The sequence below is a fragment of the Leuciscus leuciscus genome (genome assembly GCF_965113295.1).
Source record: "Leuciscus leuciscus genome assembly, chromosome: 9".
In the NCBI taxonomy this organism is placed as follows: Eukaryota; Metazoa; Chordata; class Actinopteri; order Cypriniformes; family Leuciscidae; genus Leuciscus; species Leuciscus leuciscus.
In genome coordinates, this window is record NC_138733.1 from 40,112,681 (window position 1) to 40,132,255 (window position 19,575).

Consider the following 19,575-nt stretch of genomic DNA (forward strand, 5'->3'; position numbering starts at 1 on the left):
AAATAAATGGCAAACAATTGTTCCACTGCACGGTTCAACGAAACTGAGACAACTGTGGACCAATATATTCTACAACAGTTTCAGACAGAAAAAACCCTGTTGTACCCTTGCCTTCAAGAGCCAGCATATTAAAACTCCCGGAAAATTAATAGTCCATATTTAAATATTACAGCAGTTTGCCTGTACATACAGCATTTTCAAGTGGACCCCTTCGGTGTGCACATGTATACTGAAACAGGAGTTAGCATAGTTGTGCAACACCTAAGAAAGAAGACTCCACTGACCTTATACCTAGATGCTACAGGAAATGTTGCATCAAAAGTTCCTGGTCAGACCAAAAGAGTCCTTTACTACTCTCTCACTCTGCCTGGATGTGGTCAAAATGCACCTCCCCTCCCCATCTGTGAAATGCTGACAAATGAACACTCTATACCACCAATCACATTCTGGATGATGCAGTTCCTCCGAAAACTGTCACAGTATACAAAACTAAGAGTTCATCAGATAGAAACACACTATAGATGGGCACTACTCCAAAGTGTTCTTCTGGCATTCAACAGGGAGAGCATTGTCAGCTACTTGGACAGGGCTTTTGACATTTGTTCACAACTGAAGACATGGAAGGATATCAGAGCATTTACAGTGCTACATATATGTTCTGCACATGTGCTCAAAGCTGTCTCTCAGTCATTTGGGAGAAAAACGGCAGACAAAGGTTTGAAGGATTTTGCAACATTTGCATTTGCCAGGTTGCAAAACACTACCTCAATGACCACAGCCCTCAAAATCTTCCACTCACTGTGCACTGTATTAATCGGGAAATACAACACCAGTACTGTCAGGATTAATCTGAAGGCATTCAAGGACTTAATAAAAGAAGGCAAGATTCCCGACATGGAAGAGACTGACAACTTACAGAATGTTACTCAGGAAGAAAATTATGTGGACAGAACAAATGCCCGCACAATTGTTGGCAGATCTCCCTTCACATATGAATTCAAGCAGGTCTTGAAGGAGATACAGGAAGAGCTTGGAAAAGAGGATTCCAAGACTACAAATGATGAAGAAAATGCGTACTTCTGCCTAGGCATTGTTGATGTCGTTTTTGACAACTATCTTGGCATTTTTCCACTTTGGAGTGGTCTGTTGTTAGGGGATTTGAAAAGGTATGCAGATGGCAAAGAAGATGACAGCTCCATGCCAAGTAAAACAAGGGACACAAATTGCCATGTTGAGTGATGGTTCGGAATCGTGAAACACTAAATTCTGGAAAAACAAAGGCGATTGAGACCAGGAGCATTTGTCAGAAAAATGTATGGCTCTTTACAGGGGAGGTACAGAGAACACATAATGGCTCATAACTTCTCTGAACATTTGCTACTTAGACCCATCTCAAGAAAAGACATAACTCAATCTCAGGAAGGTTGGGCAAAGAGAGATGGTTCAAAGCCTCAAACTGCCAACTCCAAATTTTACACTCCTCCACTCACTGTTCCAATTCCAAAGAAAACAAAGGCAACCAAGAAAAAAAGCAAAGATGTCAATAACAGTAGTATTGACTTCAAATATAAAATATCGGAGACTACCACATAGGTATGATCATTCACATTACTAAAATCAACTCATTGTAGTTTGTAGAGCCTGAAGCCACCTACAGCCCTATAAGGAGCTATACAAATATTATTTTTTATCTTATCTTCTAAAAAAAAATACACAAAGTTAAAAATATTCATACACCAAATGAAATGGGTTAGTTTAATGACAGCTGTCTGTACAAGGACAGTAGAATGTGCTGTCAGAGTAGCTTATTAATACATTTAAAATGGAATTAATTAATATGGAATTTTCAAATACTGTGTGAAGTAATAACAGAACTCTTCTTCATATCCTTGATGCCCTTTGAAAATGCAAACCAATTGAAATTGTAGTTGCTATTGTAAAGCATGAACAGAGCCTGAATTTCACCCTGCGGCACAAAGAGTTCTTTAACCGAGACTTTGAGGCCAGATGAACTCATTGTAGGCAAGGCAAGTTTCTCATTAAAACTGTTGTACCACTTTATGATTAATCTATTTGTTGATGCATTCCTTTTTTTATTTTTATTTATTTTTATTAAGAAAACATCATGGGTTCAGCTACATAAAATTACATCCAAGTACTCAGGCTACTTAACTGTAGCCTCTTTGTTTCATGCGATTTTGAATCATTAATCTTCTGTACAATATTTTTTAGGTGATTGAATGTTACATTGGAGCCATCCTCAATTCAACAAATACTACTGGCCGGCTATACCACCTGAATCACTACATCATTTTACACAAATCAAGAGAAGAAATGGCCCGGCAAGGGTTAAGAAATGTAAGAACCTCTGTAATAATTTAATATGTTTTTTTTTTTTTTTTTTTTTTTTTTTTTTTTTGCTGTCAAAGGATGAATCGTGATTAATTGCATTTGATATTAAATATCTATAACAACAACAAACAATTGACAGGAATTCCCAACTCACTGCAAGCATGTTTCTATTGTTTCTGTATATAAAATGCAGTTGTTCTTTTTTTTCATTTCATCACACATTGTATCAGGTCACATTTGATGACTATGATGGAGCCGTTGGATTTGTCAATACAAAGTACACTGGAAGTTTGTGGTGAGTATAGCTCATTGTGTAATAATTTGTGGCTAACGTCTCATCCGTCTTTCAAAATTATTATTATTAACAGCATTTCTGCACGGTTCATGGTTTGTGTATTTAAAGCCCATCAGCCTTACAATGCTATAAATATGAATATAGTCAAGTAAATACAACTACAAATATATATATATATATATATATATATTGCATTATTATTATTAAATATTTTATATATTATCACAAATAATATATTTATTTTATATTGCTATCAGTGTGTCTTATCAATTTATGTGAAAACAGTTATGTGTATGGAGGCCAAAACTAACAAAAATGTACAGTATGTGAGTCCTTTACAATGTTAAAAGGACCAAATGATAATAAGTCATGGGGTAACTTAACATTTTGTCCTTCGGATGAGACGTAAAACCGAGGTCCTGACTCTCTGTGGTCATTAAAAATCCCAGGATGTCTTTCGAAAGAGTAGGGGTGTAACCCCGGCATCCTGGCCAAATTTGCCCAGTGGCCTCTGTCCATCATGGCCTCCTAATCATCCTCATATCACTGTAAAAAATGTGGCTGCGATTAGTTATAACAACTTAAAATTTGTTGAGATAACTTAAATATCCAACTTAACTAAAGTTAACTAAACTTAATATTTTAAGTCAAGCATGAACACATACTTTTTAAAGTTGAAACAATGTTGGATTTTAAGTTGTGATAAATAATCGCAGCAATTTTTTTTACAGTGATACTGATTGGCTTCATCTCTCTGTCTCCTCTCCACCAGTAAGCTGGTGTGTGGTGGGCGTTCTGGCGCAATATGGCTGCCGTCGCATCATCCAAGTGGATGCTGCACATTGGTGGTGGTTGAGGAGATTCCCCCCTTCTATGTAAAGCGCTTTGAGTGCCGAGAAAAGCGCTATATAAATTAATTATTATTATTATTATTTTTAATTAATTCATTTTCAAGGTACTTTTATGCATGAAGTAATAATTAAAATAATTATAGTAATTATAAATAATTACTCTCCAATAACACACATTTGATATGCTAACACGTACTGTATTTTTACTGTATAAGACACACAGTGTTGGGAAAGTTCACTTTCTACATGAACTAGTTCAAAGTTCAGTTCACAAATTTTAAAATGAACTAGTTCAGTTCATAGTTCAAACTTCAAAATTTTGAACTAAAGTTCAAAGTTCCAAAAAATTAACTAGTTCAGTTCTTTTTTTCCATATGTTGCTGCGAGCTATTATTTTTCAAAATGATTGCCACAGCCCATATAAAACCACAGACAGCAATTATGTTATCAGTTTTAACACTGAAACTATGCGTCAGATTTCATCTTCATATCCAATTTTAAAATCCTTATCCAACCAGGGTTTACATAGCATTGAGGGTAGGGTTGCCAACTAAACAAATGCGGGACAATCGTGCATGGTTCTTTACAGGAAAATGAGGGACACTCAAAATAGTTGTATATAGGCTAGGCCAACATAACACAGTAGGCCTATATGTCATTTCAGGTTCGTATGTGTTTAAAAGGTTTTCAGACAACACATTTGTTTTGATTAAAGTTATATTACACACAAACCATAGTTCAAAATAATATAATTTATCTGAAATAGAAATTTTGTAATTATACACTACTTTTAAAGAAATTAAAGAAATGAATAGCCTACTTTTATTCAGCAAGTACATTTATAATGTTACGTTTTTTTTATTTCGGATAAATTTACTTTAAACCTTTTATTCATCAAAGAATCCTGATTTTTTACATTAATAATAATCAGAAATGTTTCTTGGGCAGCAAATCACATCAGTATATTATTCCCTCAGGACGATTTCATGCTTTCTTGCGTGGCTGGATGTATGTTGGACTCACAATAATCACGTTTTTTGAAAACTGATTTGCCGAAATCAAAACCCAGTCGGACAGTGAAAGGGATTTGCCGTTAGCGCGAGTCCGGATCGAAGCGACCAGACAGCGGAGGATTCTGTGCGCAAATCAAACAATGATTTGTCCCAAAATAATAATTAATTCTCAATTTAGAGTTTGTTATTCGTATGGTCTGATGCGCGCGAGTGTGGACTGTTCAAGTGCCCGCTGTTGTATCAGATTCAGTCATACATCAGTGGTTAGATCAGCGTCAATAAACGGGACAACGGAGGTTCCGAACGGGACAAATACATTTCTATAGAAATCTTGCACCCTTTTGAACGAAGTTAAACTGAGAGAGCGTGCCGTTCACAGACACCAGAATGAACGAGTTCACAGTAACTTTCATCAGGCAGTAATAGAGTGTTCAGTTCACGTTCGCCCAAAATATGAACGAGTTCATGAACTAACGCGTTCAGGCACAACACTGAAGACACAATACATGTTCTTATGCCATCCGTACAGATGGCCAAGATGACAGTGATGGAGTTTCCAAACATTCCACAGATGTTTGAGATCAGGGACGGACTGACAATCTGTGCGTTCTGGAAAAGTCCAGAACGGCCGTCCAACCGAGGGCCGTCGGCACAAAAAAAGTCTAATAAAGCAATATGAACAGCCAACAGCAGGGGCACTAATACGATCACTTATACACCGTGTTAAAAAAAACGGGGTAGGCTATCATTTTGCGACCTTTTCAACTAAACTTTTCAATTTGCACTTTTGCAAACTCTCTTTGATTAGGCTATACACTGTCATTTGCGTTGTGTATGAGAAACATCAAAACGCTCAAAAAGCGGAACAAAACTTGTTTGATCTGAGCAGCGCAGAGCATTATCAGCTCGGCCCCAAAAACAGCGATCGCGGCCAAAGCAGCTGTGCGGGCTGATCTCGATCACACCAACATTATTACACAGAGCTGCACGATCCACTGAGAGAAGCAGTTCAATTCAGCGCAGAATTCTCTATCTCTCGTATAAACCCACAGATGACATTGTGATTTAAGCTTGTAAAAAGCGAGATGAAACAGTGCTGATATTCTCAACATATTGATGCAAAAAACAGGCGAAACATTGTTCCAAGAATAAACCAGTTAGAAAACCTTTCACGCTACAACATTAACTGTAGTAAAACAAACTTTTTTGGCAGAAATGTGCCTGTATATATTCATATTAAAAATGATGTTATATTAAAATAGTCATGTATAAATGTATTAAATGTAATGCAGTAATGTTTCTCTTACGAGAGGTCTCTCGTACTGCGTAAGATATCTTACGCTAGGGGAAAATCCTTTTCCGCGAGATATTGAAGCCAAAAATTATCCTTAATTTTGTAATAATGCAAAACGCGTTGCAGCAGCAATGCAGACATAGGCGAGACAGCTCGCGCGCCTATTGGCTGCTCTGCGGCAACTGCAGCAGCCTATCGAGCGAGGCCTGGCGTGACGTCAGACCCAATCAGGGCACTTCGCGCCCGCTGCGTCACGTCCCGCCGAAATGGGCGTGGTCTAGGCCTATAAATATCGCTCGCAGGCAGCTATTATCTGATTTTTCATCCTTCAAGCGAAGCACACGCATCGCTGGAGCTGGATTAGAAGCCGCGCCGTCGAGAGAGAGCACCTTCAGCGGGACGAGTCACTGAAGTCGCTGGCCGCGCCGCCTTCCTGCCTTCCTGCTGCGCTTTCCGGCGCTTATATCCTTCTCTTTTATTACACTGTATTTCTGTGTGTGTGTGTCGCCGCCGCGACACACATTCTAAAAGAGCTAGCGTCTTTTTAAAGATGCCTTCCTGCGGCTCGTGCAGAGCCACACTCAGCGACGGGGACCGCCACGTGATCTGCGTTTCCTGCCTGGGTGAGGAACATGCAGCTCTCGCGCTCGCTGACGGCGGATACCCTCACTGCGAGCTGATGGCAATGGCGACTCTGAGGACTCGCCTAGCCGTCTTCACCGAGACTGCTCCCCCGCCCGCCGCGGCGTCGCGCCGTAAAAAGCGCCGTGCCCAGCGGGCCCCGGAACCCTCCCTCAGCCGCCAAAGCTCGCCGGTTCGCCCGCTTGCTTCCCCGGCTTCTTCTGTTTCGCTTCCTGACGGACAGCGGCCGCCGTCTGCCGCCGCTTCCGTTGATATCGCGGATGAGGAAGCCCTGCTGGGAGAGGATGATTCCTGCTCTATCCTGGCGTCAGGCAGTGAGGATTGGCGGGCTCTGAGGACCCCGCACCCCCTGCCCGCACGTCGTCAGGCAAGAGAGCTTCCATTGAGACGGAACTCATGCGAGTACTCGCACAGGCCGCGGCGAGCCTCGGCCTCGAGTGGTCTTCGCCTGAGCAGCCCGCTCACAACCGGCTGGATGGATTTTTCCTGCCTGGGGAGCGCGCTTCGCCTGCGTCCAGACCGGCGCCTTTTCTTCCTGAGTTACACGAAGAAGTCGCCAAGTCCTGGAGCGCCCCCTATTCTGCTAGAGTGCGTCCTGCTGTTTCTTTGGCATTCTCCGCCGTTGACGATGCCAAGAACAAAGGATACCTCTCGCTGCCGCCGGTTGAAGAGGCGATAGCGGCCCACTTATGCCCGCCCTCCGCTGGACGGCGCGCTAAGCCGGCCCTGCCCTCTAAAGCTTGCCGCACGACGTCAAGTCTGCTCCGCCGCGCTTTCTCCGCCGCCGGTGCAAGTTGCGTCAGCGTTGCACACCATGGCAACGCTCCAGATCTTCCAGGCCGATCTCCTCCGTAAGCTGGATGAGGAAGGACCTGACGCGATCTGCGTGCCAGACTTAAGGAGTGCCACGGACCTCGCTCTTCGTGCTACTAAGTCCGCAGCACAAGCCATTGGACGGACTATGGCTTCTCTCACCGTGTCTGAGAGACATCTTTGGCTGACGCTCTCGGAAATGGCCGAGTCTGAACGCACCGCGTTCCTCGACGCCCCGCTTTCCGCCACAGGCCTCTTTGGATCCTCCGTCAAGGACTTCGCGGAGAGATTCGCAGAGGTACAGAAAGCGTCTCAGGCTATGAAGCACTTCCTCCCGAAGCGCTCCAGCTCTGCAGCAGGCCGTGCGAAACCGTCTGCTCAGAGCTCACAGCCACAGCCACCGTCCACTGCCTCCACTTCACAGCGCCGCCAGGCCAGAAGCGCGAGACCGCGCTCCCGCTCATTCGGTCGCCGCCCCGCAGGACGTGGCTCGCGACCTAGGATCACGGTGAAGCCCGAGGCCCCGAAGTCGTCCTAGCACAGCTAGGAAAACGACGGTGTTCCAGTCCCGCTGCGGCCGGACTCACACCAAAGCTATTCGCTCGTCCAGTTCCAGAAAATGTGACTGTTCCAGTGTTTTCTGCAGCCAACAAGTCGGTTCTGTCACCCGCTTGCCTGCACACAAATGCCGTTTTCACGGCTATAGATAAATCCCCAAAAGAGTGTATTTTCTGGTGTCCCGGCCACGGCCGATGGTGTTTTATGTGTAGTAAGAATGCCCACTGCCCAGTGCCCATCCCTACACACAAGCACAGCCTGTCACACAGGGCTCGCGCACATAAAACCGACTCAGATCGGTTGCGCTTCAAACATGGTGAACGTGCCCACTACCCAGTGCCCACTAACACCACGTTATGCATGTCTCACGGTTTCTGTAAAAACGAAACCAACGTGCACTCGCTTCACGCAAGCGAACGATGCTTTTCGGTGTGATAAATGTGCCCGCTGTCCCGCGCCCACATCCACACATAGACATGACAGTTCCCACGGGAACCGCCCAGCCCTCCCCCTCGTGGTTAACCACCGCAGAGGAGTCGAGCGCGGGCAATCTGCCCGCTGTCATCAGCGCGCCCCATGCCTCAAACGTCACGAGCGCCACGCTTGTGTTACAGCACACCGAAGCTTCTCCATCGCTGAGCGAGCGGAGCGCGCTTCGTATTCAACCCCTAGCTATCCATGCAGACGCATGGGCAAAGCTACCCGGGGTTTCGAAGTCGGTGCTGAACATTATAGAAAGAGGCTATTCGCTGCAGTTTCGCCGACGCCCTCGCCGCTATGTGGCGCGCGTCGAGACCACGGTAAAAACAGAAGTAGCACATCTACTTCGAGCCGAAGTGACGAAACTATTGAGCAAAGGGGCCATAGAGCCTCTTTCTCAAGATCAGAGAGAAGGAGGGCTATACAGCAGATACTTCCTGGTACCGAAAAAAGACGGGGGTCTCAGACCCATACTAGATCTAAGGCAACTGAACAAAGTGCTTGTGAAGCGACAGTTCAGGATGCTCACGACCAGGCAAATCCTTGTGCAGATTCGCCAAGGAGATTGGTTTGTGTCAATAGATCTGAAAGACGCGTATTTTCAAATACAGATAGCGTCACGTCACAGGCGATATTTGAGATTCGCCTTCGAGGGCCAGGCATATCAGTACACAGTCCTGCCGTTCGGTTTGTCCCTAGCACCCCGTACATTTACGAAGTGCATGGATGCGGCGCTCGCACCCCTCAAAATGAGAGGCATGCGAGTGCTGAACTATTTGGACGATTGGCTGATTCTAGCGCAATCTCGCGCAGTGCTCATAGAACACACGACCATTTTACTCGATCACCTCGAGGATTTGGGTCTGAGTGTCAACTGGGCGAAGAGCTCCCTGTCACCCAGTCAGAAAATATCTTTCCTGGGCACAGAACTGGACTCACTATCCATGATAGCGCGACTATCACAACAGCGCGCGGTAGACATTCGACGCACAGCGAACTCTTTTCGCTGCGGCGCGTCTGTCCCGCTCAAGAGATTTCAGAAGATGCTAGGTCTCATGGCCTCAGCATCGTCAGTGCTCCAGCTGGGTCTGCTCCGCATGCGCCCGCTGCAGTTTTGGCTGAAAGCGCGAGTCCCACGCGAAGCATGGGCACCCGGTTTGCTTCGCCTCAGGGTCAATCAGAAATGCGTTACAGCTCTGAAACCCTGGAAAGCGAACGACTGGTACCAATCAGGTGTAAGCCTGGGGACTTCCTCGAGGGTGAAAGTGGTGTCCACGGACGCGTCCACCTCGGGATGGGGAGCGCTGCTCGAGGGCAGACCGTTCTTCGGCCAGTGGTCAGAACGGGAGAAGCTCCTGCACATAAACTGCCTCGAAATGCTGGCAGTAGACAACGCGCTGACGCGTTTTTGTCCCCAAATAAAAGGTCACCACGTCTTGGTCCGTTCGGACAACATGTCTGTGGTGTCCTACATAAATCGCCAGGGCGGCATCAGATCCGAGAAACTGTACAGGCTGGCAGAACGCCTCCTGGTATGGGCTCAGTGCAACCTGCGCTCGCTCAGAGCAGCGCACGTGCCAGGGATCTTGAATATAGGACCGGACAGACTGTCCAGGAACAATGTTCCGGCAGGCGAGTGGTCTCTACACCCACAGACAGTCCATCTGCTGTGGAAGAAATTCGGCAGAGCGGAAGTGGACCTGTTTGCGTCTCAAGAAAACGCTCACTGTCAAGAATTTTTCTCCAAGAGCAGGAGCGCGCTGGCCCATGTGTGGCCCCGCCGCCCGCTCTATGCTTTTCCCCCCGTCTCTCTCCTGCCTCAGGTGATAGAACGGATCAGGGAAGAAGGATGCTCAGTACTGCTGGTAGCACCGTTCTGGAAAAACCAACCTTGGTTCCCAGCCGTGATGCAGTTAGCAAGTACTGCCCCGTGGCCAGTACCAATGAGGAGAGATCTCCTCTCACAGGCCCGCGGCTCGATCTGGCATCCTCACCCGGAACTATGGTCCCTTCATGTCTGGGCCATCAACGGGTACATGTTGGACTCCCTAAAGGAGTATTAAACACGATCACGCAGGCTAGAGCTCCGTCTACAAGACGACTCTATTCTTCGAAATGGTCGGTGTTTTCGGGCTGGTGCACAGCCCGTGGTGTGTCACCCACAAACTGTGGTGTGACGGAGGTGCTTTCCTTCCTACAAGAGCTGTTGGATGGGGGCAGGGCCCCCTCCACGCTCAAAGTTTATGTGGCGGCTATAGCAGCGTTCTCAGAAACAACGCTTGGTCAGTCAATAGGAAGGAACGATTTAGTCATCCGCTTCCTTAGAGGGGCTAAGAGACTGAATCCTCCCAGACCTCCCTCAGTCCCCGTATGGGACCTTTCTACGGTTCTGGAAGCCATGAAAGGTGCGCCATTTGAGCCTTTACAGTCAATCGATTTGAAACACCTGTCTTTCAAGACGGTGTTTTTGCTGGCTCTCGCTTCAGTGAAGCGCATAGGGGATCTGCACGCGCTCTCTGTGAGCGCGGCGTGCATGGAGTTTGGGCCCAATGACTCAAAAGTTATACTCAAACCTAAGCACGGTTATGTTCCAAAATCCCTCAACACACCGTTTAGGGCGCAGGTTATCTCCCTGTCAGCCCTACCGGTCCCTGATGAGGAAAGAGACGCGAGCCTCCTTTGCCCAGTCAGGGCATTACGAGCTTATGTGTCTCGCTCGTCTGTTTTCAGACAGACGGAGCAGCTTTTTGTTTCGTTTAGCGGACGTTCTAAGGGACTAGCCGCGTCGAAACAGAGCCTATCCAGATGGATAGTTGATGCTATAGCGCTGGCATACGCCTCCAAGGGCATGCAGTGCCCATTGGGTGTCAGAGCGCACTCCACGAGAGGCATGGCCTCTTCGTGGGCCTGGTCAAGTGGGATTGCCTTGCAAGATATTTGTATGGCGGCAGGCTGGGCCTCCCCGTCTACATTTATAAGGTTTTATAACCTAGAGGTTCCCGCCCTGCAGGCCAGGCTGCTGTCGGTCTAAATTACCAGTATTATCTGACCTGATGCGATCAGCTCAGAATGCTGCGTCTGCTGAGCACAGCTCAATGTTCGACAGTATAAAGCTGGGCAAACTGTGTAAGACCCACATTTTCCCCATCAGTTCAGGCCGTACCCCGCCCTGTCTGTATGACGAAATTCGCGTCCCATCGACGCTACTATATGTGGAAAAGTGAGGCTGCACCCCTCCCTCTTCCCGGACTCCCTGTGAGTTCCCTGAGTGATTGTGCACTATATGTACCCCGGGCTTTCGCCCTTGGGTCTTTGGTGTCAGATCTCAGCATGCACGGCGTTTTACATTGGGTCCCCTAGCGTAAGATATCTTACGCAGTACGAGAGACCTCTCGTAAGAGAACGTACTCGGTTACTAACGTAACCTCGGTTCTCTCTAGAAGAGGGAACGAGTACTGCGTATCTTGCCGTGCATGCACACGCTCTGGTTGCTTCGATGATGAAAAACCAGATAATAGCTGCCTGCGAGCGATATTTATAGGCCTAGACCACGCCCATTTCGGCGGGACGTGACGCAGCGGGCGCGAAGTGCCCTGATTGGGTCTGACGTCACGCCAGGCCTCGCTCGATAGGCTGCTGCAGTTTCCGCAGAGCAGCCAATAGGCGCGCGAGCTGTCTCGCCTATGTCTGCATTGCTGCTGCAACGCGTTTTGCATTATTACAAAATTAAGGATAATTTTTGGCTTCAATATCTCGCGGAAAAGGATTTTCCCCTAGCGTAAGATATCTTACGCAGTACTCGTTCCCTCTTCTAGAGAGAACCGAGGTTACGTTAGTAACCGAGTAAGTTTTGTTTAGAAGTTATGGCAGTTTATTTATTTTTGCATTTATATTTATACTAAATGTTTGGGCTACTGTTTTTGATAACACATACAATAGGTTTATAGAAAAATCAACAAAAAAATCAATAAATATTTCCATAATTTTTCAGGAATTGTTGATTTTTTTTTTTTTTTTTCTTAAAGGCTTGTAAGTCTGAACCAGAATATCAAGATATTTTATTATTTCGCATATGATGGTGAAAAGTAAAAAAGCACCACCATGTTATATGTATAATAAATATTTGAGTATAACAAACAAAATCCCTTCTAGATTATTTTATCCCTTGAGGTAGGGGATAAAAAGGTACACAAAAAGGTTGGAGACCCCTGGTATATAGTATGTTTTATAATTACAAGTTGGTGTAATTTGGGGGTTCTGTAGCCAGTGACATTTCATTATTTGTATTTTATGGCATTGTAAATTTTTTCAAAGACTTAGTAGGTGTAGTACCAGAGTCATCCGCGTGTGTTTTTCTTTTAAGTGATTCAAGCAACCGTCTTACATTATGATTGGTTACAGTCGAATGAGGAATATTTAATGTTGCAAATGCATCCAGAAACTCGTACCAGCCGGCAGGGCGTCGATTGTCATGCATCATCTGTGATGACGTTACGCTCTTTACCAGATCAAATATATGGGATCCTGGAATGATTCCTGGTATGCCTGGTATGCCTGGTATGCCTGTGTAAACTCTATCACGTCAGGGTCTGTCTGTTTCAGCCCCTCCCATTCGCATTCCCACATAGCGATAACGCGTAAGCCATAAACTTTTCGGAGGGTTTCTAGTTTTGCATCCGACTGCCTTCTGAGACACTTTTGATAAAGGTTGAATTTCTTCTGGCTTAAAGGTGCATTAAGCAAGTCTCTGAGTTTTTGCAGAACTATGCCCCCTTCTGGCGACACGCGAAACTGCAACCAGAGTTGTGCACGCGGTTACGTGGAGTTTGCGTTGGGGTTTGGGATGAACTAGAAGCCGGTCTCTTTGAATCCATCTTCTACTTTTGCAAAAGTCGCTTGAGTTGTCTTCGCTGATGCGGATAATGGCGGCGAATACACAAACCTGCCAGACATAGCCAGGTGAGCGTGAACGCGCATGACGTCACGCCCAGTCGATTCCGTCCCGAATCCCTCTTATTTATTTTACTTTACAGGATTATAGAGACAATCTCAGTGATCAGAGAAGGGCTCATTCAGCCCATCAGGCAATTGTTTAAGCATGTATGGGTTAGAAAAACGGGTATTTTTAACATGAAAAGTTGCTTAATAAAAATGTCAGACAATGAATAACAAAGCTCCAAAAAGTGTTTCGAATCAATAAATTAACATTTCAGAAGTTTTTATTTTTGACAAATAGCCTATTTAACTAGAAACAAAATGATGAAGATTGGAACTAAGACCGCTTGAAGCACAGCGAGGCTCATGTTGAAGCACTGACCACACAGCTATCGTCTGAGCACTGTTTCATGAGCATGAACTTAAGGTCCTACTCTCATGCAAAGCCTCATTGATGTGACATTTTTCTATTGCAATGTTTATGTTGAAATGGTTTCATTATTTATTAAAGAGAATTATGCTAATCATAATAATCTACTGAAAAGCCTATATAATTCTTAATTAATCCTAAAACACAAATGCTGCCGACTAACATCAGTTAGCAAGTCCTGACAATTTTACGATAATTTAGTTTAATTTATTTCACTGTTATATTTCAGTTCATAAATCTAGGCCTACTAACAAGTTAAAATACCACAAGACAGCAAAGCTTCTTTTCAACATTGATAATAATCTGTCAGGAAATGATACGAGGATTCAAGTGCAAGTCAAATAAAGGTTTATTTAGAGTGTTGGTCAGATGCAGGTTGAGTGATGATGGGTGATAGTCCAGTGAAGGCACTTGGTAGCACAGGGATGCTGAGAACAGCCCGATCCTCTCCGGTGAAGAGATGGTGAAGATGATGATGAAGATGATGATAGGAAACAGAGACGGAGCGGGAACCGGCAACCAGGAAGTGGATGGCGTGGAAAACTGAAGTGCAGGAACAACGATGAACACAGGAGACGGCGACAAGCGGGAACACACGGGAACTGGAAACAGACAGGAACAGAGACAGGAACACAGACAGGAACATCCACAACGCTCTGACAAAGACGAGGTGAAAACAGAGGGACTAGTAAATAGGGTTAGCTGATCAGCTGCAGCGATCAGCAACCCCGCCCACATGCACACACACACACACAAGGCAAGACGAGACGAAAGGAGACAGTGAATTCATAAACCGTGACATAATCATAAATGTTCCTTGCGCATCAAATCATCATATTAGCTTTTTTTAAACGTGCTTTAGAAAAAACAAAACAAAAACATTACTGGTGTGTATCTTGAGACAAAAAAATGGCACTGAAATATTTAAAGATATGCTTTCAGTTAAAACAGCTCAAACATGAATTTTAGTCTAAGATTAGCTTAAGCTCAAGGGCCCTATCATACACCCGGCGCAACACAGCGCCAGACGCGGCGCGAGTGTTTTTTGCTAGTTTCAGCCCGACGCAGTTATAATTTTCACTTCCTGCGCCACGTTGTTTAAATAGCAAATGCATTTGGACCCATTTGTGCGTCTATGGGCATGCTGATTGAATTGAATTCAGAAAGTTAGTGATGTTTCTCAAACACCAGACTTCACTACATATAAATATGTATTTTTTTTTATTTTTTTTTAATGGTGTTTAATTAAAAAAAAAAATTTACTGCATATTTGAGGAGCCAAAAGGAGTAGAGAAGGAAAAATGAAAACTAACACCAGAAACATCAGGCTGAAATGGCCATGAATCAGGGTGGTAATAACTGGAGACTCACCATCTGTCGGCTCGGACTCGAGCGCATCTGTGTCGGCTGGCGGCTCTACGCTGTATGTGTCTGGATGAACCTGTGAGTCCTGCTCAGCCACAGGAGGACACACTTTTGCTCGGGATCACGCTTAGGGAGTCTGTCATCTTCGATTATTGATCAAACGAGCCAATGCACACATTGGCGTGCGACCTTTGCATCCGCGCTCCGCCCTGCAGCGCGGGTATAAATACGGAAGTGGATGCACGCACCACTTGTCTTTCTCTTCGGAGCCGATCGGTCTTCATGACGGTGTCTCTGAAGAGTGTTGATTCATTCAACGAGTGAGTGTGTCGGTGCTTCTTCTGGAAGTCTCTCCCGGTGCTGGTGGTTCTACAGCGTGAGTGCAGCGGTGGTCGCAAGCCTTCTGAGCTCTTAACTGCTGTTAACAGCTCTCCTGTTTGTGTTTGGGGATCTCTTATTCCGGTATGGAGATGGATTCGGTCCAACACATCACCTGAGAAGACAATGCTTTGGTCGGTGTCGTTAAGAAGTGAGAAAGGGTCCCACTGAAACCTTTCAGAGGCTCCTGGGGCGTATGGCAGACGCAGCCGCGATAGAACGGCTTCCTCCACATGAAGACCGCTTCAGCACTGGCTTCATGGCCGAGTCCCGAGGTGGCCGTGGCCGAGCGGCACGCTCCGAGTGACAATCACCCTGGCCTGCCGCCAAACCCTCAGCCCATGATCAGACCTTTTGTTTCTCTGGGCCAGCTGCCCCTAGAACAAGTGTCCACCAACACCGGCTGAGGGGCCACGTACAACAGCCATGCAGTAACGGGGGTCTGGGCGGGCCTCCGACTGCATTGGCATCAACTGCTTTGAGACGCCGCAAAATGCCGCTGCTCAGTCAAGTCAAGTCATCTTCATTTATATAGCGCTTTTAACAATGTAGATTGTTCCAAAGCGGCTTTACATTGATAATAGGAAATTAAAGTAACAGAGATTGTTTTGGATTTATAGCATCTCTAGAATACAGTTATTGTCCAGCTAAAGTTAGATTGATTCACTTCCGTCGCAACGATCAATAGTTATTAACTTATAGTTATTAACAATAGTTATTAACTAACAACATTGCGACCATTGCGCCACGCTTCCCTCACATGTCGCAACTCGACCGCCACCTCCTCCTATGGAGTAAGAAGCTTCTGAGGTCGCTTCATCCACTTTAAGCCTCGTCGGTGGCACGATTTAGCAGACCGGACCTTAACCCTCTGGGGTCTGAGGGGTTTTCTGGGCCCTGGAGGGGTTTCTGACATGCTCTGACAGAGAGAATAGAGGGCACCTTCCATCAAAAAACTGACAGGTTTATTGCTTTATTGCCCTCAAAGCCACGCCCCTTTTGACCGTGGGAATTTCCCACGCTAGCCCCTCCCACTTCTGGGCTGTACAGTACACCGTGGGAAAATCGGACTTGTGCCACGCCTCCTTGTGGGTTGAACACCTGAACCGTGGGAAAATTTCCCACGCTCAGTAGTTCTAAACGATATAAACTTTTTAAAGAAATGTACAATAAAGACATAGCCAGAGTGTGAGATCAGTGTTTTTTATTTATTAAAGAAGACAGATGTACATTCATCACTTTTAAAACATCAATGAAATAAGTTAAAATAGCATTTTTCTCTAAAAAGTTTTAAGATGTTAAGACATTTTTTTTTTTAAGATGTTAAAACATCATGCGTTTTTACATACCATTCGTTAAAGGAGTTTAAAAGATATATAAGTGTTTCCTTGTGCTGGAGCAGTGTAAAGAATGTCCATTCAGTCCAGAGGTCTGACAGGATTGACATTTTCTGAAGGTTACAGAGACACACGCAAGCTCCACCCCTACCCCCGCCCACAACAGATGTCACCGTGGGAAAAAACAACAGTGTCTTTCAGCTCCCAGATAGAAAATGCGACCGGTCACTTCAGTGTCCGAACTTAAAAGACAACAGAAAGAGTGTGCAACGGCCCGAAGAGACCACACCCCCTAACACGCCCCTCACAAAGTTCATAGGCTGTGTAAAATTAAGACACACCTCTCAGATGTCATTGGATGACACAAATGACATCACTCATGGGAGTCCCCCTCCAAAACTCTGACAGTCAGAGTTTAAAACGTTAACACGTTGACACACAGACACACGCTTTAATCTATTTCAGATTATTTTCTAAATGTTTTAATACTACTTGTTTTATCTATGCTTTTTTATACAGCTTTTATGTAAACCACTTTGAACATCCATATGAAATGTGGTAAATAGTCATCGCTTCCAATATTTAATTGTCACAAAATTATTAAATAATAAATATTCCATATTTTAAAGTATAGCCCATAGAGTTTTTAAGGCTCTCTCAGCTATCACACCACACACACAGACACACACAGACACACACACACACACACACACATGTCTGGTTTACTATCTTTGTGGGGACTCTCCATAGATTTAATGGTTTTTATACTGTACAAACTGTATATTCTGTCTCCTTACACTAACCCTACCCCTAAACATACCCATCACACACAACTTTCTGCATTTTTACATTTCCAAAAAACTCATTCTGTATTATTTATAAGCTTGTTTACCCATGGGGACCTCAGTTTAGACAGACTGTGACACGAGTCCCCATGAGTCTGTGTGCATTCAGGTTGAAGTCCCCACCGGGATAGAAAAACATGAACACACATACACACACACACACACACACACAGCGCCGCAATGTCTACCAAGGTGTTATGGCCCATATGATACCATCCTGCATATTTCATTTTTTCTCTTTTTGACGGATTTGTGTGAATTAGTTTTATTGCAGAGCTTATTTGAAGAGATGGGTCAAATTCGACATGTTTTTTCTAGTCATACAAATCAGGTATCAGATTCCCTACCACATGTAGAGATGAAGGGTTTCTTTGAAAATGAAGCGGGGAAAAAGGTGTTTTTAAAACGCGTCGTATCGCAATCTTTAAAAGGAGCCAAAACTATTTCATTCGCGTACCAAGCCGCCGAAGGAGACACAACATCGAGTCAGCGCAATGTCTACAAATCATCATCATGGACCAGATCGGATCAGAATTTTGATTTGGAATTAGTGCAAATTCTGAACGACCTATGTGAGTTTTTTATCATAAATTATAAGCTACAAAATTGAAAAGATATCTCAATAAATGCTTTTATTTGCAGATGACACATCATTCCCCGAAGGTGTCTCGCCAGATGATTTTTTACAAGGTACGGGATATATTTTTGTTATGTCTTTTTTAATATTTACTATTTTAATATTTGTTTTAAAGAAAAAAGCAACTCATAGGTCTATTTCAACAGAAATCACAGAGGACGCACCGACTCATAGCTCCGCCCACCCGCCGGAGCCAACTAAGTACCCATTGGTTGTTGATCCAAACCCGTCCAATCAAATTTACGAAGACGTCACTCCAAATACAGCCCCTCGACCCCTGCTCTGAGTGTGGACACAGAGAGTACCGAACGTCAAACCTCACCTCCAGTCGAAGAGGGACCGGAAGAGGGACACCGGACCGATTAACATCATTGACGCTTCACACAAAGGGGTGAAACGTCTCCGGGAAATTTATGAAGAAGAATTAATCTATCCGGAGAGAGGTAAGGGAAAAAGAAAACTATTTTGTCTAATCTTTATATTTTTTATTCGTTTAATTTTTTTTAAATAACTGAATATTGTTTTTAGAAGAAAACAGTGAATCTGTTACATCCACAACTGGAGGAAAGAAACGATTCGAGAAATATTCTCACGAGAGTCCGATTACGGATGAATACGGTAAGATTTCTTGTTTCATTAGACTATATTTTATCTATATTAAATAATTCATATAATATATTTTTATGTTTTTGCTTTAGAAGAAATCCCCTCTTCTCCAGAAAGAGGGGAAGAGGCGTTTTTGGATTCTCAACAATCAGTACTGAACACTATCAATTCTGAACAGAATTTATCAGAAAGCAGTGATGAAGATGACCGGAGGTTTAATCCTCTGTACAACACGGCAGATCTCTGTGGATTGAGTTATGCCACTTTACGCAGGGCAAACAGAAGCTTCCAACGTGTTCTCGAAATCGCTACACTACCTCTCACTTACCACCAGACAGCGGATATAGTTTCAGGAGCACAGAGCGGTATTACGGACCTTCTACATAGACTCATTGATACACAGAATCAGCACACCGCCGATTTAAGAAGTGCGGTGGAATTTTTCGGTGTTTGCCAAGAGCGTGTGTTGGAAGAAAACAGACAATTACGCAACACGGTCTTATCACTCCAGCAAGACCTTTCGGAGGTGAGGAACGACCATTCGTTGCTTATTACTGTACTGTCTCTAATCTCTGAAAGATTAAATGTTATTCAGAGACAATCGAGGGATACATAAAATGATGATTGACTAGTTTTAAAAAAAAAACATTTCACTGTTATTGTTTTAAAATCGTTTGTCTGTTATTGTTTTTATCTAGGTGTGTGCGTATATGAATGAATGAATGAATGAATGAATGAATGAAT

General features: G+C 44.5%; 2 long non-coding RNA genes across 2 annotated transcripts in view; both read left to right on the forward strand.

The window, feature by feature from the left end:
- Nucleotides 1–19,575, forward strand: part of LOC309507050 — a 269,877-nt gene that overhangs the window by 124,291 nt on the left and 126,011 nt on the right. The window lies entirely within an intron of this gene.
- On the forward strand, nt 1,932–18,520 carry LOC309507053. Its single transcript, XR_014209011.1, has 4 exons — nt 1,932–2,358; nt 2,583–2,647; nt 18,231–18,278; nt 18,372–18,520. It is a non-coding gene; the product is annotated as an uncharacterized lncRNA (long non-coding RNA).